The sequence below is a fragment of the Cucurbita maxima genome, unplaced genomic scaffold, assembly GCF_002738345.1.
Source record: "Cucurbita maxima cultivar Rimu unplaced genomic scaffold, Cmax_1.0 Cma_Scf00010, whole genome shotgun sequence".
NCBI classification, from domain to species: domain Eukaryota; kingdom Viridiplantae; phylum Streptophyta; class Magnoliopsida; order Cucurbitales; family Cucurbitaceae; genus Cucurbita; species Cucurbita maxima.
The window spans coordinates 424,476-447,088 of NW_019272026.1; the positions used below are offsets into that span (position 1 = coordinate 424,476).

A 22,613-nucleotide genomic window follows, 5' to 3' on the forward strand; every position below is an offset into this window, starting at 1 on the left:
TCCAACCCAATCCCTTCGTCTTCTTCGCCCAATTCACGCGTCTTTCCACTTTACTCTTTTTCTTCTCGAGACCTTTTGACTCCATTTTTTTTTTGCTCCTCCGTTTAGATCTCAACTATGGTGAGTCCCTATTGGCTTGCCTTACCCTCCAACGATGTTGTAGTGTCTTGTACATACCTACACTGCGACTATCTTTATACCTCAGTTTTAAAAAATTGTGAGTTTCCCAACAGAGAAGAAAAATGCAAAGGACGACGTGAATGCAAGTATCTTACCATGGGTATGCTCGGAGTCATTGGCTGAAAAAGAATGGTAAAATAACTAGGCGAAGAAATTTCTTTTACTATTTTCTAACCATATTATGAGCTAAGGGTTTAAAAAGAAGGATGAAATAATTGTACACTTAATCTAATATATTAATTGATTTTAATGTGTTGAAACCCTATCAAGTACAAAACAGAAAGAGCGAGGACACACCCGTCGTCTTTAAACTTTTGAAAGTATATGAAGATACTATTTATTTTGTAAAGTTCAGAGATTTATTACACACAAATCATGTAAATATTTGTGGTCCCATGGTTTAGTGGTTAGGACATTGGACGTTGAATCCAGTAACCTGAGTTTAAACCTCTTTCTTTATTAATAAAATAATGTTTATACATCCAATAACACAAAAAATAATGTGAACATATGGGCATTGGGTGCAAGAGGTAGAAGCAAACGATTCACATCATACTTATCTTGGTCATGAACTAATTAATTGTATGTAATAAGCTATAAAACACAATGACACATGGGAAGAGAATTCAATTAATGGGACAATATTTAGAGGACTAACTATAAATGTGTCAACCCTTTATGTTTTGAAAAATATAACTACCATACTAAATTTTACATGAGAGAATAACTTCAACTTTTTATTTGTCCTTTCTGCCCATCATTACACCTCCCCTTGAATAAATAACTTTAGAATAATCAAATTATGCTAAGGTATAATACTAAATACACTTCATTAATCTCCTATTTCTTTATGGATCAATCCTCCATAAATATAAATTAATTGATTAACAATTTCCCATGTCTAGCATTTTTAAAGATATGATTCAAAAAAATGTCCATTTTCTTTGTATTCTTAGATATTTGTTGTCCAAAAATCAATATTTTCATAAGGAAAATTCTTATTCAATAGCAAGACATTTAAGTAAGAAACCGCAATTTTGCCTTCATTAGTAAATATTTAATATTGTCAATTTGAGCTAGTTGAACAAGTTACTAACTTATATCCTTACATTAGGAGAATTGTTAGTAGACTCAGTAGAACAAGTTACTAACTTATGGAGCAGCTATAGAAGAATGTAATAGTTGCCAAATTGTAGATAAGTTTTGTTGTGTGGACTAAGTTTTATGCTTTAATTGAGAAGATTGTTAGTGATTCTTAACTTGAGGAGAAAGTTTAGGAAGAAGTTAATGCTTTCTCAACTATAAAGACGGATGAGAAGTATGCTTTTTTCACAACAACACAACAACACAACAACAAGGAGAATTGAAAAGCTAGGTGCTTAAGCTTTCTTTGCTCCAAAAGATCTAATCCTCTCAAGGTGTTTGTTTGCCTCTTTTACTTGTTTCAAGATAATTTCGATCGAGGGTCACATCCAACATTTGGTATTAGAGCTTTGAGGATTCCAAAAAAAAAAAATTCACCATATAAAGTCACTGGAGGAGAAGTGACAACGATAAAAAGTAGGAGGGGAGTGTGACGGTCCAATGCCTGTTACTCACGAAGAGTAACTACGCAACATCGTCGATAAAGATGCATGTCAACTTACAAGCACAAGGCGTGTGGGGCACCATCAAGCATGGTGAAATTGAGGAGCACAAGGATAGGATGGCGCTTGCCACTATCTACCAAGAAGTCTCAGAGGGCGTTCTTCTCATGTTGGCAAAGAAGGACTCAGCAAAAACAATGTGGGAGATGCTGCAAACAATACATATGGGTTTGGAACATGTCAAGGAAGCAAAGGTGCAGACCTTGAAGAGTGAGGTCGAGACTATCAGCATGAAAGACAGCTAGTCAATAGATGACTTTACCATGAAGTTAATGACGATCGTTAGCGGCATCCGTTCATTAGGCGACATGGTGGAGGAGATCTTCGTTGTCAAGAAGTTCCTTTGAGTTGTTTCCCCAAGATTCCTCTAAACTATAACTTCTATCAAACAGTTTAGTGACCTCAAGAACATGTCAATTGAGAAGTTCGTTGGTCGTCTTAAGGTCGATGAGGATTGACTTCGTGGTTATGAAGACAAAGTGTAGGAAAAACACCTATTACTCACACATGAGGAGTGGCTCGTACAGATGAAAAAGAATGATGCCATTTTTATAACAAGGAAAACAGATTTCGTGGATGTGGTCACAATCGTGGACATGGTCGCGGACGTGGTAGCAAAGGCGACCACGATAATACCTCACAAACTCATGATAATGTCAACCCCTAGAAGGACAAGAGTATGATCAACTATTACTCTTGGGCACTATGTGGTAAAGTGCCACAGGAAAACCTCACACTCACGCAAGATCAAGAGCCCACAAGAGTATCATCAACTGTTACTCTTATGGAAAATATGGGCACTATGTGGTAGAGTGCCGCAGGAAGAAGCGAGATGAGGAGGCAAATCTCACGCTCATGCAAGATCAAGAGCCCGCACTGATGTTGGCCAAGAAGATGCCCAACCTGTTGATGCTCAACGAAGAAAAGGTTATGGCGAACCTTCTCACAAAAGAAGAAGACCGAATGAAGATCAACATGTAGTACCTTGACAATGGAGCAAGCAACCACATGACCGGAGATCGAACAAAGTTCAAGGATCTTGATGAGAAGCTCATTGGAAATGTGAAGTTTGGCGATGGATCAATTGTACCGATCCAAGGCAAAGGATCCATCTTGTTCTAGTGCAAGAATGGTGAGTAACGTTTACTAACCAAGGTATACTATATCCCAAACTGGAAGAGTTACATTATTAGTCTTGGTCAGATGATGAAAGAAGGAAGCAGAGTGGAGTTAGCTGGCTCATTCCTCAAGATGTTCGACAAAAATGAAACTTTGTTGATGAAGGTAAAACGGTCGCACAACTGCCTGTACTAGATACTATGGAAGACCAAACCACCCTCCTCTCTATTGACGAAACTTGCAGACCCAACTTGGCTTTGGAATGCAAGACTTGGGCGTGTGAACTTTCAAATGCTCACAATGATGAGAGAGAAGAAGATGACTACGGGACTACCCAAAATCATACATCTAAACCCACTATGTGAAAGTTTCTAGTCTCCAAACAAACAAGACTGTTGTTCCCAGTTCAAACCAGTTTTCATGCTAAACAACCACTACAACCGGTTCATGTAGATTTGTATGGATCAATCACCCCATCATCAATTGCTGGTAACAAGTATTTTCTCTTACTTGTTGATGATTATAGTCGTTGGATGTGGTTTTACATGTTGGATTGTTCGGTGAGAGGAAATTGGTTGGAAGAAAAATGCGTAAAAAAGGAGAGAGAGGATAACTGAATTCTGACTGCGTTCAAAATCAGGTTGTGGTTTATTCGGAACAAATCTCCTATTTAAAATATAAATTATTCTAAATATGGCTGGAGAGTGGCCAACTAAATCTGTGCCACTCCCTACAAAATTTCCGTCTAAAATTTTGGTGATCCATTCGACGTGATTTGTCAAATGGTCAAACGAAGATTTTCTGAAATTGTGTGAATAAGGAAAAGCTATAAAAACTCAGGTTTTATCTAACAATCTCCTCCTAAAACCTGTAGTATATCTACCTTACTATTTGAACTTCGATCTTTGAGCATAGTTCTTCAAATTTCACCCGCGCTAGGGACTTGGTGAAGATGTCTCCAAGTTGTTCCTCTGTTCAGATGTAATCAATTTTGATGAGCCCTCGATCTGCACATTCTCGAATGTAGTGGAATCTGATTTCTATGTGCTTGCTTCGTTCATGCAAAACTGGATTTTTTATCAGGGAGATCGTAGCTTTGTTGTCTACGTATAGCATTGGTGGATCACTTTCTCTCCCGATGAGTTCTTCCATTAGTCGCGCAAGCCAGATCCCTTGTGTTGCTGCCATCGAAGCGGCGATGTATTCTGCTTCGTAGGAAGACAAAACAACTACCTTCTGTTTTGTTGATTGCCAGCAGATTGCGCCGCCTGAGAGAAAGTAGATCATTCCGCTAGTGCTCTTACGATCATCAACGTCACCGGCCATGTCACTATCACTGTAGCCGACTAGCTTGAGTTTCTTCTTTCCGCTCCCTGCGCAGTATCTTACACCCCAGCCTCTGGTTCCGGCTACATAGCGCAGGATGCGCTTGACAGCCACTAAATGTTCCTCCCTAAGTGCTTCCATAAACCGGCTCACATATCCAACAGAATAAGCAAGATCGGGACGAGAGTTTACCAGATAGCGCAGACTCCCGACAATGTTGCGGTAATTGGTGGAGTCGACTGTCGTCGTAGTGCCGGCCTTCCTTAGTTGGAGTCGGGCCTCCATTGGCGTCCTTGTAGGATTACTGTCCACAAGTCCAGTTGTGTCCAGCAGCTTCTTTGCGTATGCACTTTGGCAGATAGAGATGCCGGTAGAATTCTGTTGCACTTCGATGCCGAGATAGTAGTTGAGCACGCCGAGATCGCTCATCTCGAAGTTTTTCGACATCTCCTTCTTGAACCTTTCGAGGACTTCCATGTCACCTCCAGTGATTATGAGGTCGTCGACGTACACTCCCACGATTAGTCGCTTCTTGTCATGGCCGTGCGTGTACATGCCATGCTCAGAGGCGCAACGTTTGAATTTCAGTGACAGTAAGGTACTGTCGAGCTTCGCGTTCCAGGCTCGTGGAGCTTGTTGAAGCCCGTAGAGTGCCTTGTGCAGGCGCAATACTTTATTGGGGTTGTTGTTGTCCAGGAAGCCAGGTGGTTGTCGGACATAAACAGTCTCCTTCAACTCTCCGTTAAGGAAAGCAGACTTTACGTCCATATGGTGAACCTCCCAAGAGTAGTGAACCTCCCAAGAGTAATGTGCTGCAATTGCCAGCAAGAAACGAATGGATTCTAACCTTGCCACTGGCGCAAATACCTCTTTGAAGTCCACTCCTTGCTTCTGGATGTAGCCCTTCGCCACCAGACGGGCCTTGTGCTTCACAACTTCTCCTTTTTCGTTGCGCTTCAGTTTGAAGACCCATTTGAGCCCTATGGCTTGGTGTCCAGGCGACATATCCTCCAGACTCTACGTGGTTCACCTCCTCCTACTAGGTCGTCCATCCTTCAGTCTTGGCGAACAGGATGGTGCCACATCTCCTTCGATCTCGACGACGGAGCTGTCGCTGAATTTGTCATCACAGCATCGGCCTCTTCGTGGCGGTGATGGAGATGTCGGCACACACAGTGACGACGTGGAAGGGTGAGTGAGCCTACCCAAGATAGGACCCACGATATGTGTGTTTTTATACTTTGCATTTTCTTCTACTCGAACCTGAGACCTGTGTGATATTAGGTTAAAGCTCTAACCACTTGAGTTATTCAACTTGTTTGTTGATAGGTTGACTCCTCTGCAATGATATACACCGATCTTCAACTTGTCTCTGATACCACTTGTTGGATTGTTCGGTGAGAGGAAATTGGTTGGAGAGTGGCCAACTAAATCCACTCCCTACAAAATTTCCGTCTAAAATTTTGGTGACGACGTGATTTGTCAAAGGGTCAAACGGAGATTTTCTGAAATCGTGTGAATAAGGAAAAGCTATAAAAACTGAGGTTTTATCTAACATTACATGCTCAAAGAAAAATGAGAGACATTATGTGCGTTCAAGAAGTTCAAAAGACTCATTGAAAACGGGTCTGATCACAAGCTGAAAACCTTGTGCACCGACCGAGGTGTCGAGTTTTTATCCCAAAACTTCTCAAAGATTTTCAAGGAGGAAGATATCAAGTGTCAACTCACTGGACCGTACACTCCACAACAAAATCCTGTGGTTGAACGAAGAAACTGCACCTTAATGAACACTGCAAGAAGCTTACTCAAGAGCATGCAAGTCCCAGCAATTTTCTGAAGCGAGGCAATACAACATGCATTTTATCTTCTAAACTATTTATTGGCAAAGGAAATTGATACTCACACTATAACGACTCGAGAAGAAGAAAAAAAAAAGAAACTCAATCGCTCGAAAACTCGCGAGTTTTCTGGCGACTGTCGAGTTTCGCGGACCCCACGTGAAAAGATAGCCACACCTCGCTCAACCTTCAGCCATTGACTGCCAGAATCGGTTAGAATACCTGCAAACAGGGAAAAGAAAGAAAATATAAGAGCGAGAGAGAGATTTTGGATAACGTTGGTGATTTTTCAATTTCTCTAACGAGTCCAAGACCAACCGAAAATCTACGCCAAATCCTCAGTTACCACCACGAGAAGGATCCCTAACGAAAGCACAATAACTCGGGTATGTTTTGTGCTTTTTCATAAGCGCCATCGTTGGTAACCGATGTCGAAAAATTGTAAACATTCTTAGATCTGTGGTTTTAGGAACTTTTAGGCCACTAAACTTCGAGGAAGGAAAGAAAGACGAAAAACAAAGAGGAAAAGAAAGAAAGAGGACCGATATCGGCAAGAACAGAGAGGAAAAGAAAGAAAGAGGACCGATATCGGCAACGAAAACGCCTGTTAGATAAAAGCTATTTTTATTCCTTCAATTTCATTAGTTGTTTTTTGAATTTTTAACATTTGAATCAATGCTCCCCGTTTAATGGAAGAGCATATTTTTTACGCCTGTTAGATAAAAGCTATGGTTTTATTCCTTCAATTTCATTAGTTGTTTTTTGAATTTTTAACATTTGAATCAACGCTCTCCCCGTTGAATGGAAGAGCATATTTTTTGCTAGCCATTTTGGCCTGGGCACAAGGTTTGTTCCACTAGTGCTAAATCTAGGATATGTTTGTTATTTAAATACGTGAAACTGAATCAAATAACAATCATCGGGTCTTTAGCAAATATTTCTCTCCCTTTCTTTTTCTGTTATTTTTTTTTCTTCGAAGAAGTTTTCCTTCGACCGGTTTTTACTCGTCAACGTTATCCTCTCAATTTCCAGAAGTCAACAATGTCGTTGCTAAGGAAGACAAGATCCACAGAACCGCAAACCAGTGAGACGACGACACATGTCGCCTGCAAAGCCCGACCCAAACCAGACCGGCCAACCCGTGACTATGCAGAAGCTACCTCGCGTGGTACTTGTCACGATCATGCTCGTCCAAGGCATGTTGCCCATGGCCGCATGCCCATGACAAACCCAACTTTTTATGTCTTTTCATATTTTAGTTTTTTACTTTTGTATTTCTAGGAAGTATGACGTTTCAGAAATATAATGTCTAGGCCTGTCAGACATGAAATGCCTCAGAATGTACTATAAGGGGATACGGCTAGTTGTCAACTTCTCCTTACCCGAGGTTATATATTGTGACACGTTGTTATTTCTCTCTTGCTTGCTTATATAATGTCTCTTTCAAAAATCTCTCTTTGCCCTCGTTTTCTAAAACCTTCTCTTAAAACTGAGGCCAGAGGCTCAAGTATACGTCGCTTGGCCATAGGTGACTCAAGAACGAATTAGCTTAGCTCACTTGTCATTGGAAAGTGAGTGTCGCACAATCGCAAGTCCGCTGCCATCAAAAGTGCGATTGTGACAAGTGGTATCAGAGCTTTGCAAGCTCCATGAAATAGCAAAGATAGAAAACATGTCGACGACAAAGTCGACACCCAAATCATAAGCCGACCGGCTTACTTTAATAGAGGAGGAAATGCTGCTCCTCAAAGAAGTCTCTGACACTATCAGCTTCCTAGAAGCACGGGTGACAGAATTGAATGGAAAAGTCGTAGAAATCGACGCAATGGGTAACCGCCTGGATGGGTTGCTAATCGTAGAACTGATGTTTCGAGTGACCTCGCTCGAAAAAAAAGTTGCTCCTATGAGCAGCCCAAGACCGTCTAGTAGCCTCGATAGCTCTGTCGTGCACAAGGAGGGACGTGGCAAAGAGTTCGACGAATTATAAAATACAATGATGAGTTTGTTCAATGGATTAGCTGACGAATTCAGAACAGCGATCAATGACATCCAAGAAACGATGTCCGTCATGAGCACCCAAATTGAGGTGACCATGAAAGCCGTGGAGAATGTCTTGGTTGGACAAACTTATACAGGATCCAACAAACTGAAGTTCCCAGACCCTAGACCTTTCAAAGAGAACCGGGATGTCAAAGAGTTGGAGGACTTCATCTTTGATGTCGAACAGTACTTCAAAGCCACATTGGCTTGTACCGACAACATAAAGGTGACATTAGCCTCAATGTATCTCATAGACGACGCCAAACTTTGGTGGCGTACGAAAGTGCAAGACATCGAGAATGGATTGTACACCATAGACTCGTGGGAAGACCTCAAGAGAGAGTTGAGGGACCAATTCCTCCCAAAAAACGTAGAATATCTAGCAATGGAAAAACTAATAGCTCTAAAGAAAACTGGAAGCATAAGGGACTATGTGAGACAGTTCTCGACCCTGATGCTAGCTATCAGAGGCACATCAGAGAAGAACAAAGTGTTCTTCTTTATAAATGGGTTACAACCGTGGGCCAAAACAAGAGTACACGAGAAAAAGGTCCAAGATCTAGCTACCGCAATTGCCAGCGCCGAGAGACTCCTAAACTATGGGAACGAAGCAGGTTACCAAAGAAAAACAACACAGGCCCCATGTAATAGCCAAAAAATAATAATAATAATAATAATAAAAATAATTATAAAAAAAAATAGTTAAATAACAATAATAATAATAAATAAATAAATAAACAAAAAACAACATTTTCCGTTCTCTCCACTAACCTCCCATCCCTCCCCACAATTATCTCTCCTCAACCCATCCTTAAGTCAACAGAAACAGAAAAACAAAAATGGTCAGATTTGAGAAGTAAAATGGCTTTCAACATAAGCAAATTGTAGATTTAGAGATTTTGGTATGTCGTTGTTATGGTAAAATCGTATCTCAGATTTTCCTTTTTCTCTATAGTTATGGTTATAAGAAATTAATTTAGGATCAAGTCTTCTTTCATATATTACCAGGTCGTGTAATAATCAGATCTCATATCCAATTAGGATCAAATCTTCTTTCATATTTTACCAGATCGTGTAATAATCAGATCCCATATCCAATTGATTAGATTTTTGTTAGCATTTTAAGTTATACGAAATAAGGTAGATTTAATAAAATTTTAGTTGACAATCTATAAACTGGGAGAGAGTAGACAATCAATCGACTTAAAACTGGCCAGTAATATATGTTGACACAATTGAAATCTATGTACAGAATGAAAATAATGAGAGAGGGAGGGAGAATGAGGAAAGATTTGTTGAACAGAAGTTAACAATAAAAAAATATATATATATATCAGAGGGCAATGAACTCTGTTGAATTTTGTCTAAATGTCAAAATTTTATGATGGTCAATGTAAATTACAGAAATAATTTTGTAGAGTTCAAACCTAAAACTGATGTCATGGGCTCATATAGATTGACTCGGATTTCAAAGAACGAAATCGAATTTTAATTAAAGATATATTCGTGACAACGACTTAAGCTAGCCAGGGGTAAGTGACCTTACTATCGGCATGGTTATATTTGTTGTTGACACGTGCTCTGTGGCTCTACACGTGTCATATATATTGATATGTGTGAATTGTCTGTGGATCGATATGCTTCTTATTTGTTATGTATATGTTATAATATGTGAATTATTTGATAATAATTACGGTACGATGTGTTCAATGATATGTTTGAGATAGGATACGAGAATGATGCACAAAACGAATGTAATGATAGGAGTCAAATACATTCATGAAACGTTAAGGTTAGGTTACACACCGGAGTGATGTGAATAAGAGAGATTGATGGAAGAATACGATTAGGCTACGGGTAGAAAGAGATAGGTTTGTGATAGATTGATAGAACGATAGCGTTAGGATTGATAGAACGATAGCGTTAGGTTACGCTCTTGTGATGATATGACTGAGGTACGTTCACGTAATGATATGTCTGTAATAGGTATAAGAACGTTAAGGCTATGATAAGTTAGAAAATGATATGACTACGATTTACGTTATGACTTGTTTATGATATGATACATTGTGATGCAATATGTCATGGTATGATGTGTAAATGATGAAATGTTATGTTAAAAGCATAGAACGTTATGTTAGATCTCTTATATTTGAATGTAAATAGCATGAATTGTGTGACATGAAACACGATAAACTGTCTGGAATCATAACCCCGATAGGAAGATGTATGAAATGTAAATTGAAAATGAGAATGACATGAAGCATGGAACGTGACAAGGGGGTTATGTTCATTAATGATAAATGTAGAAGTAGAGGGGACCTCATGCATTATGTGTGTTCATGCATCTGGGGGGTACCCTATCCCATCACGAGGGTATGGACGCGTACATCCAATGGCAGGACAACGATCGTTATGCTTGCATAGCACTGCTGTGACGGTTACTAGTTTTAATGGGTCCCGGCATAAGGGGCTCCCAAAGTATGCCCATCGGATAAGAAAAGTGGCCCAGTGGTGTGCGAACTAGCTGGTGAGCCCATACTCACACGTATGGGCTGTGTGTAGAGTATATGGTACACGTCCACGATTACCCGTTTAGGACAGCACCGTAGGAAAAATGAAACGAAACGAAAGATAAGTCCCATCATTTCATTGCATGTAATTTTTGCATTTAACCCCAATAGTGGGGTCACTTACTAAGTATTTCTTTAAATACTCAAGTCATGTGCTACTACATTTTTCAGATTAAGGTACGGCATTCCTGTACGGCTGACGACGGCATCGCAACTCGAGACCAAGCCTAGTTCTCGCCGATAGGGTTAGCTTGCTTCCAAGCCTTGACAACTAGAAGAAAGAGTTGTGGCCACGGCCCCAAGGAGCCTTAAGCACTTGTACAATGCTCCAGTGACTTTGGGCAACGAGTAGGATGGAGCCACTTTCGAAACTCTTAGTCAAGCGTCCCATATATATTGAGGCAAACTCATGCATACATTTAAAAAATTCTTCACGTAAGGAAGGATTGATAGAACCAAATATAATATCATCCACATATATTTATATTTGCACTAATAGCATATTTTTTTCTTTAATTTTAATAAAAAGAGTATGTCGAGGTTACCCATTTTGAAATCATTCTCAATAAAAAAAATTACTAAGTCTATTGTACCAAACTCTTAGAGCTTGTTTTAAGCCCTAAAGAGTCTTTTTCAATTTAATAGACATGATGTGAAAAATCAAAATTTTCAAATCGACTTCCTCCCTAATATAACCATTTAAGAATGCACTTTCACCTCCATTTGATATAATATAAAAAAAATTTGTAAGAAGCAAATGCAAGTAACATTCTAATAGCTTCTAATCTAGCAACGGGTGCAAAAGTTTCTTCATAGTCTATACCTTCCTCCCGACAATAACCTTGAGCTACAAGTCTAGCTTTATTTGTAATGATATTCCCATTTTCATCAATTTTATTTCTAAAAACCCATTCCAATAATGGAAATATTAGAGGGCCTAGGAACTAATTCCAAACTTTGTTCCTTTCAAATTGATTTAGTTCTTCTTGCCAAGCTAAAATCCAAAACTCATCATTTTCATCCTTAAGACTTTTTGGTTCAATTTGAGAAACAAAAGCAAGAAAGATTATTAAGTAAATTAATAGAGGAACGAGTTTTCACACCTTGTTCGAGATCACCAATAATCAAGTTCTTGGATGAGATGTGGCATACTTCGTACTTTTGGCATTGATGAAGAACCTTTTCTTCTTTTCATTTAAGCTCACTACTCCTTTACTTGAAAGAATTTCTTTTCCTCCATCACTGTCAAGTAAATCTCAAAATTTCTTTCTAAATCATCACTAGACTCATTAGAAATATTATTACAAGATTCATCAAATATCATAGATTCTTCTATAACTAAATTTCTCTTATTGAAAATAAGTTTTACTAGTTAATGAATAACGGAAAAAAAATACCCATATCCGTCTTAGAATCAAAATTTTCCAGCTTTTCTTTGTTGTTCAAAATAAAACATTTGCAATCAAAAAGTTTGAAATACCCCAAATTTGGAATTTTATTATGCCAAAGTTAATAAGGAATTTTATCTAAAGAGAGTCTAATTAAAATTCTATTTGAAACATAACGATAGCATTAACAGCTTCCGCACAAAAACATTTACGTAAATCATATTCATTTAACATTGATCTAACAAATTCTTGTAAAGTACTGTTTTTTTCTTTCAATCACATTTTTTTGTTAGAGGAGTCTTTGGAGGGGAGAAGTCGTGATAAAAACCATTATCATTCATAAAAAATTTCAAATGCTACACTATCCAATTCTCACGATGGTCACTCCTAATTTTAGTAATTAAAAATCCTTTTTCATTTTTAACTCTTTTACAAAACTAGCTAATCTTTTCAAAACATCTTCTTTATGTTTTATCATCAAAACCCAAGTAAATCTCTAAAAATCAAACATAGTAATTCCCTTCGTAGCTATATGTAATAGTAGTAGAAATCACATTTGAGAGAGAACTTGGTTTGGTTACGCATTTGACAAATATGATAGATTTTATCTTTTTCATATTTAAATTTAGGAAGGCCTCTAACTAATGAATCTTTTTTTGAGATATTTGAAGTCAAATGCATACTAGAATGTCATAATCTTCTATGCCATAACCAAGAATTATCATGCAAACCCGAAAGACATTTATCATTTGTTGGACAATCATGTAAATCAATAATGTACACATTATTATCTCTATTTCCAACAAACAACACTTTTCTATCACTAACATTTTCAATTATTCAATTATTATTATCAAATATAACTCTAAGACCTTTATCACATAATTGAATAATGTTAAGTAAGTCATGCTTTAAACCATTGACTAAAAATACATTTCCAATGAGAGTACCACAGTTATTATCTATAATACTCTTAGCAATTATTTTACCCTTTTTGTTGTCGCCAAAAGTTACTAAGCTACCATCCTTCTTGGAAAGACTCACAAACTTGGATTGGTTTCCCATCATGTATCTTGAGCAACCACTATCCAAATACCACTTCGTGGGAGGCTTTCAAATAAACCTAAAAACAAAATATTCAAAATTGACCTTTTGGTACCCATACTTGTTTGGGTCCTAACAAGTTAGTTTTCACAAATTTAAGAATCATGTTTTCATTCATATTAAAAAACTTACCACACGAGAAAAGACAACATCATGCAGGAATTTATTTCTTGGACTAAGTTTATGTATTCTATTTTCAATAGAAAAATTATTTCTTAAAACATTGTTAAATTTTATATTTTGAGAAAATTTTCTTCGGAAAGGAATGTTTTGAGAATTTTTAATTTAAAGCAATTAGGTCTAATATGACCTTCAACACCACAACAATGACATATAGACACAAATCTAGATTTATTATCCCGAAGATACAAATTTGCATGTGTTAGGCTTATACATAGTGGGGATGCTTTAACAAATATTGTTTTATGGAGTATGAACATTCATCAATATACCCTAATCCTCTTTTATTACCATAAGGCTTACCTGCTTCAATTATTTTATCTAATTTTTTTAGCACAAGTTAACTTTTTAATATACTCTTTAACCTTACCAAGTTCTAACATAGTATTTGATTCTAATTAACTTATCTTTTTTACAACAATGATGCTCAAGAAATTTAATTTTATCAATTAATACAGTTTTCTCATCCCAACCAAATACATGCTTTCACAGGGTATATCAAATTTTACAACATTATGATTATTTTCGAGCAAGAAATTTCATTTAAATAAAGACTTATTTTTAATAATTGAAGCCTTATATTTCTTTTGAAGCATAATATACTTTGAACCAAGTTTTTCTAAATTAAGTTGCATCTTCTTCATCACGTGCACTTTCATCACTATCATCCCAAGTAGTCTTCATTGCGACTTCTTCATCACTTGCACTTTCATCACTATCATCCCAAGTAGCCTTCATTACTTTTTACCTGGATTTTTTAGATGATTTGAGGAGAGGACATTTTTTGAAGCATAATATACTTTGAACTAAGTTTTTCTAAAGCATCTCCTCAAAACTTTAAATAATTCATGGTAATACTTTGAACCAAGTTTTTCTAAATTAAGTTGCATCTGAAACCTTTAAATAATTCATGGTAAGAAGGAGATTTAAGAATTACCTCATTTTCTTCCTCCTCTATGTCACTATGAGCCATGAAGCAAAAATTTGCAACTTCTTCATCACTTGCACTTCCATCACTATCATCCCAAGTAGCCTTCATTGCTTTCTTCCTGGATTTCTTAGATGATTTGATGAGAGGACAATCCGGTCTTATATGACCCGACTTTTTACATTCATAACATATTATCTCATGTTTGCTCTTTTCACCTTTTTGGTTGGTGAAATGTTTCCTAAATATGAAATAAAGTAGGCACATCATCTTCATTGAGGGCTTCCTCATCGTCGGAGTTAACTTCCAATGTGATGGACTTTAGGGCAATACTTTTCTCTTTTTGGATTCCTCTCCCATGCGCTCCTCCTCTTCCATGCACTCCGGCTATACTTTTCTCTTTTTGGATTCCTCTCCCATGCGCTCCCCCATGGTAATCTCATGCGTCATGAGAGAACCAACAGTTCATCCAAAGAAGGCTTTGTGAGATCCTTTGATTCTTGAATTGCCGGTCACTTTTGCTTCCCAACTTTTAGGTAGAGACCTAATCATTTTCCTAATATTTTCGGAGGTAGAATATACTTTTCCAAGATTTTTCAAAGTATTTAGAATATTAGTAAATCTAGTAAATATATCACCTATCGATTCATTTACATCCATTTTAAATAGTTCATTGTGAACTAACATGCTAATCTTTGTTTTTTTAACTTGATTTGTTCCTGTTAAACGTAGAGTAAATCATATTTGTGTATAGTAAGATAATCTAGTGATTTACTAGATTGTTACCAAATCTATGATTTACTAGTTTGTTACCAAATCTATGATTTACTGGTTTGTTACCAAATATATGATTTCATAGTTATTTGGTTTGTTACCAAATCTATGATTTCATAGTTTTGTTACCAAATCTATGATTTCATAGTTTGTTAACAAATCTATGATTTAGAATGTAATCTTCATTATACACATCTATAAATACATGAGGTCGTGACCCTAGGTCAGGTCATCGAGCCATTCAACCTAACATGGTATCAGAGCCAAAGGTTTATTTTTAAATGTCTACCATATCTTCCTCCTCCTCTCCATCCACCATCTCCAACACCGTCTCAACTACAATGGAGACTTTTGGCCCAAGCACTCTACACCATGCTGTCACAATTCGTCTAACCAAAAACAACTTCATCATATGGCGCGCCCAGCTCCTCCCCTATCTACGGAGTAAGAAGCTTATGGGCTACCTCGATGGCACCAATGTCGCACCTGCCAAGTTGGTACCTTCCTCAACTGCGGCTGGTGCTGAGATGGTCTCTAATCCGGCCTATAATCAGTGGTATGATCAGGATCAACAGGTTCTTAGCGTTCTTCTCTCCTCCATGTCAGAGGAGATTCTTCACGATATGGTTGCTGCTACTACGTCCAAGGAGGCGTGGGATACCCTGCAACGGATGTTTTCATCGTCAACTCGTGCTCGCACTACTCAAATTCGTATTGAGCTCGCCACGTCCAAGAAACGAGATCAATCTGCTGCAAATTATTTTCGCAAGATCAAAGGGCTAGCCACCGAGTTGGCCGCCGCCGGCTCTGTCTTGCAGGATGATGATGTGATCGCGTATCTTCTTGCTGGTCTTGGCCCTGACTATGATCCCTTCGTCACCTCAATGACTACCAAGAGTGAACCCCTCACGCTTGATGATGTGTTTGCACATTTAATGACGTATGAAGCTCGCCAACTACAACACCAGGCTGAACTTTAGTTAAATCTTGGATCTTCTGCCAATTATGCTGGTCGTGGTGGTCAGCAGAAGAATCGTGGGCGTAGGGATCGTGGTCGTGGTCGTTCTCAAGGTTATGCATCCTCGCGTCCTGCTGGTGATCGTCGTGACCCTTCTACTCGTCCTTTCTGCCAGATCTGTGGCAAAGTGGGGCATACTGCTATCCGCTGCTGGCATAGGATGGATGAGTCCTATCAAGATGAACCTTCTTCTGCTCCTCCCACGGCACTAGCGGCTACTTCCTCTTACAAGATTGACCCAAATTGGTACACTGACACAGGCGCTACGGATCATATCACCAGTGACCTAGATCGTCTCGCTGTGCGTGAACGCTATCATGGAGATGAACAAGTTCAAGTCGGCAATGGAGCAGGTTTGCGTGTTTTGCATACTGGTCATTCTCTAATTAATACTGCTACTCGTCCTCTTGAATTGCGTAATATTTTGCATGTGCCTGAAATTTCCAAACATCTTCTTTCCGTTCATAAATTTTCTCGTGATAATGACGTATTTTTTGAATTCCATCCTTGGCATTTTTCTATAAAGGATCGACGGTCGAGGAAAAGTCTCCTAGATGGGAGGTAGTGAATCTGGTCTTTATCCTATTAAGCCATCCGATGTCAATGATCTCAAGCATGCCTTGGTGAGCAGATCTACTACTCACGACCAATGGCATGCACGTCTTGGACATCCTTCATCTCAAGTAGTAAAATCAATTTTGCGTCTCAATAATATTTCGTGTGCTAGTGAGTCATCTTTGTCAATTTGTAATGCGTGTCAGTCAGCAAAAAGTCATCAGTTACCATATACTAGTTCTTTCCATAGGTCTTCGTCACCTTTGGAACTTATTTTTTCGGATGTTTGGGGCCCTGCACCTCCATCTGTTGGGGGTTTTAAATATTATATTAGCTTCATTGATGATTTCAGTAAATTTTCGTGGATTTATTTGATGCATGATCGTACAGAAGCTCCTCGTATATTTTTACAATTCCAAGCTCATGTTGAGCGCTTTCTAGATACTAAAATCAAGTGGGTCCAAACTGATTGGGGTGGGGAATATCAGAAAATTCATAACACATTTTTTCGTTCCCTTGGAATTGCTCATCGTGTTTCGTGCCCTCACACACATCAACAAAATGGGTCTGCTGAACGCAAGCACCGTCATATTGTTGAAACAGGCCTAGCCCTTCTAGCTCATGCTCATGTACCTATTAAATTTTGGGATGACACGTTTCTTACAGCCACATATCTCATCAATCGTCTTCCTACTCGTGTCATCGATAACAAATGCCCCTTAGAGCATCTTTTTCATATCCCACCAAATTACTCTTTATTAAAAAATTTTGGGTGTGCTTGTTGGCCTCATCTTCGTCCTTATAACAAACAAAAGCTCTCTTTTCGATCAAAGGAATGTGTCTTTCTAGGCTACAGTTCTTTACATAAAGGGTATAAGTGTCTTGACACAGATTCTGGTCGTGTCTATATGTCTAGAGACGTCATATTTGATGAAAATGTTTTTCCATTCAAGAGAGTCCCACCTATTTCTTCCTCAATCATGCAGTCAACGCATAATGCTCCTGGTTTGGGTGCCTCACATTTGGGTAATAGCAATACTAATTTGGAGAATGATCACATGCATATGTCTGTGCCTACTAACTCTTTGGATGTAGAAAATTTGGTGTCTACATCAACTTCGAAATTGCCGCAGCAATCCTCCGCGTCGCTGCCCTGCGAATCGGCGTCGGTTGTTCAGCCAATGATTGAGGCCTCGACTCCTCCGCCAGTAGATGATATTGCACAATGCCCAGTCGAATCCTCGGCCGCTGGTCAACCAACTACTGTAGCATCGGTTGCTCCCCTCGCAACGGCTGATATGTCTGTCCCCTCAAATGTGGATCCTGCACCTACTACTCATCCGTATGGTACTCGATTGAAGCACAATATCAAGAAACCCAAGGTGCGTACAGATGGAACAATAACATATTTTGTAGTTCGGTCTTCTGCCTTTGAACCTACTTCACATATTACTGCTATGGAGCATCCCCTCTGGCGTCAGGCAATGAATGATGAGTTTCAGGCACTTCAAAAAAATAAGACATGGCACTTAGTTCCTCCTCGTGCTGGTCTTAACGTTATTGATTGCAAATGGGTTTTTAAACTCAAGCAAAAGCCAGATGGCTCTGTTGATCGCTACAAAGCACGCCTGGTTGCTAAAGGGTTTAAACAGCAGTATGGCGTTGATTATGATGATACCTTCAGTCCAGTTGTTAAGCCCACTACCATTCGGCTCTTACTATCTCTTGCTATTTCTCGTGGTTGGGCTATTCGGCAGATTGATATTCAAAATGCTTTTCTTCATGGCGTTCTTAATGAAGATGTTTATATGAAGCAGCCCCCTGGATTTGTGGATTCTCAACATCCTGGTTATCTCTGCAAGCTGGATAAGTCGCTTTATGGCCTTAAACAAGCTCCGCGTGCTTGGTTTTCTCGCCTTAGCTCCAAATTATTACAGTTGGGTTTTACACCTTCAAAGGCTGATGTTTCTCTTTTCATTTTGAACCAGACGAGCATTCAGATGTATATCCTCATCTATGTTGATGACATTATTATTATCAGCTCATCTTCTACGGCTACTGATAAACTTCTTACACAACTTCAGGATGATTTTGCTGTCAAGGATCTTGGCATTTTGAGTTATTTTCTTGGGATTGAGGTCCGCCATACTTCCAATGGACTTATTCTGACACAACATAAATACATTCAAGATTTATTGTCCAGAACCAATATGCTCACTTCCAAAGGTGTGCTCACACCTATGCTTCCTAGTGAGAAGTTATTATTGGATGGTGGTGAAAAGCTTTCGCCTGAGGATACTACTCGCTATCGGAGTGTCGTTGGTGCTCTCCAATATTTGTCTCTGACACGTCCTGATATATCGTTCTGTGTCAATAGAGTGTGTCAGTTCATGTCCTCCCCAACATCTATACATTGGACGGCAGTCAAACGAATTCTCCGTTATCTACATGACACTATTGATATGGGTTTGTGTCTTACAAAGTCCAGCACTGATTTGTTGAGTGCCTTTTCAGATGCTGATTGGGCCGGGAATCCTGATGATCGTCGAAGCACTGGAGGCTATGTAGTCTTCTTTGGTGGCAATCTTATCTCTTGGAGTTCGAGGAAACAATCAACAGTTTCTCGTTCTAGTACGGAGGCCGAATATAAGGCGGTTGCTGATGCCACTGCTGAATTAATTTGGATCCAAGTTCTCTTGCGTGAGCTCGGGATCTCGCAAGCGCGAGCACCTAGCCTGTGGTGTGACAACATTTGTGCCACCTACCTGTCCGCCAATCCAATTTTTCATCGACGGACGAAGCATGTTGAGGTTGATTACCACTTCGTTCGTGAACGAGTATCGACTCGTCAGCTTGATGTTCGACTTATTTCTTCGAAGGATCAGCTCGCCGATATCATGACAAAGCCATTACCAGCTCCTTCTTTTAGCAATTTTAGGCGCAATCTGAACTTAGTAGTACATCGTCCAGATTGAGGGGGGGTGTTAAACGTAGAGTAAATCATATTTGTGTATAGTAAGATAATCTAGTGATTTACTAGATTGTTACCAAATCTATGATTTACTAGTTTGTTACCAAATCTATGATTTACTGGTTTGTTACCAAATATATGATTTCATAGTTATTTGGTTTGTTACCAAATCTATGATTTCATAGTTTTGTTACCAAATCTATGATTTCATAGTTTGTTAACAAATCTATGATTTAGAATGTAATCTTCATTATACACATCTATAAATACATGAGGTCGTGACCCTAGGTCAGGTCATCGAGCCATTCAACCTAACAGTTCCCTCATGAGTTACTTCAAGAGTTTCAAATTTCAGATGCTAAAAAACACATCGATACTCTATTAAATTCATCAATACTTGCATAAGTTGATAGCACTAGCATTAAAAGAATATTTTTTTTCATATCAAATTCATCCTCCATTTTAAGCTCCTCAATATTATTAACAATTCATCAAATTCATCCTCCATTTTAAGCTTCTCAATATTATTAAGGATTCATCAAATTCATCCTCCATTTTAAGCTCCTCACTATTATTAAAGATTCATCAAATTCATCCTCCATTTTAAACTCCTCAATGTTATTAACCATTCTTATTGGAATATAAGGGTCTTTACTAAAGTTTAAAAATTGCAAATAAATTTTCTTTACTAACATTTAAAAATGGTAAATAAATTTTCATTCTACCTTTCCAATAAGTATAAATAAATAAATTTTCATTCTAGCTTTCCAATAAGTATAATTTGCTTCATCTAGCTTTCCAATAAGTATAATTTGCTTCATCATAAGGAGATCTAGAAGTTATTGTCCTTCACAAAAACAGTTTTTAACACAGATTTGCCATAAGCTCTAAAAATAAAGTTTATAAAAAAAAAAACAATAAGAGCAACCTACTCTTATACCAAATGTTCAATCGATATGACAATCCTAGAGGGATGAATAGGGTTTCAATAATATAATAATTTAAACGTGATTAAATTTTTCTAATAACAATAAAACTTAGTAATAAAACTTAATAATAATTTAGAATTTAAATAGGAAAGAGCTAGAAAATATAACACCATAGATGTGGTTCAGTCAAACTCGACCTACTCTCCAAATGCCTCTTGTAAATTTGAATAAACCTCGACCACTCTCCAAATGCCTCTTGGAAATTTGAATAAACCTTAACTCATTCTTGATCAGAGCCCAACCGCTACACCACTCTTTCTACGAGTTTAAGAGCAAACTCAATCCTTTCCACGGCTCAGGATCAAACCGGTACAATTGTCGCTCAGGATCAAACCGGTTCAATTGTCTAAACTTTTGTAGAAACACACCAAACTCTTTGAAAAAGTAATACCAAACTCTTTGAAAAAGTATATTTACAATTTGATCGCTCACCTCACAACTATTTTCTCCCAATAAAATCGATATATCTCTCGATAAACAAAAAATAAAATTGGAAGGTTTGTAGGGAGACTTTAAAAAAAAAAATTAGATGGAGAAAACTATGGAAGTTGTGTATTGTGTTAGGAAGCTTTGTAGGGAGATGATGAAGTTGTAAAAATAAGAATTGATACGGACCACTAAAACGTGAACTGAAACATGGACCACTAAAAATAATATTTATTTTTTAAAAAAAAAATTATCGTGAAAAACTATATACATTTCATTTATCTAATTATATATATATAAATAAATGTAATAATATAATAAAAAAATGTTAATGAAAATAATGTGACTAACACCATGAAAATTTTTATAAATCTAACATATAATTCAAATAATTTTATTTTAATTTAAAAGAAATTGAAAACTCCCCCTTTATTACTCTACTAAAGTTATAAATGTCATACTTTAATTGGTCCATGAAATAAATTTTGTCACTGATCCATGATGTCAATTTTATCATCTCATCATTGTTGGATGATGAAAGTCCCACATCGGTTAATTTAGGGAATGGTCATGGGTTTATAATCTAAGAATACACTCTCCATTGGTATGAGGCCTTTTGGGAAGCCCAAAGCAAAGCCATGAGAGCTTGTGCTCAAAGTGGACAATATCATACCATTGTGGAGAGTCGTGTTCGTCTAACATGGTATCAGAGCCATGCCCTAAACTTAGCCATGTCAATAAATTGGCAAATCCTTAAATGTCGAACAAAGGACTCCAAAAGGAGTCAAGCCTCCTCGAAGGTACGAAGGCAGTCAAAAATGACTAAGACTCCAAAGGAGTCGAGCCTCGATTAGGGGGAGGCGTGCTTTGTTCGAGGGGAGGTGTTGGATGATGAAAGTCCCACATCGATTAATTTAGGGAATGGTCATGGGTTTATAATCTAAGAATACACTCTCCATTGGTATGAGGCCTTTTGGGAAGCCCAAAGCAAAGCCATGAGAGCACAATCTAAGAATACACTCTCCATTGGTATGAGGCCTTTTGGGAAGCCCAAAGCAAAGCCATGAGAGCTTGTGCTCAAAGTGGACAATATCATACCATTGTGGAGAGTCGTGTTCGTCTAACAATTTTTGAGAGCTTGTGCTCAAAGTGGACAATATCATACCATTGTGGAGAGTCGTGTTCGTCTAACAATTTTTACCATATGAGGTCAATATGGTTTCTAACCGTCAAAGACAGATTAGCCATGAGAGCTTGTGCTCAAAGTGGACAATATCATACCATTGTGGAGAGTCGTGTTCGTCTAACAATTTTTACCATATGAGGTCAATATGGTTTCTAACCGTCAAAGACAGATTGTGCTGGGAGTTTATTTTGGTAAATAGCATGAGATTTAGCTAGGGTGTATTATGAAAGGTTGGTAAATAGCATGAGATTTAGCTAGGGTGTATTATGAAAGGTTCCTAAATTTTTATATGGCTATTGTAGAATGTATTTAACCGTTGGAATTAGTGTGTTGTGAGCGAATTCGGACAAGGCCATCGAGGTAAGTGAC

General features: G+C 38.1%; 1 non-coding gene across 1 annotated transcript; it reads left to right on the forward strand.

Moving 5' to 3' along the window:
- Positions 1 to 15,908: 15,908 nt before the first annotated feature.
- On the forward strand, positions 15,909 to 16,048 carry LOC111485837. Its single transcript, XR_002718734.1, has one exon. It is a non-coding gene; the product is annotated as a small nucleolar RNA Z247 (small nucleolar RNA).
- The last annotated feature ends 6,565 nt before the right edge of the window (positions 16,049 to 22,613 follow it).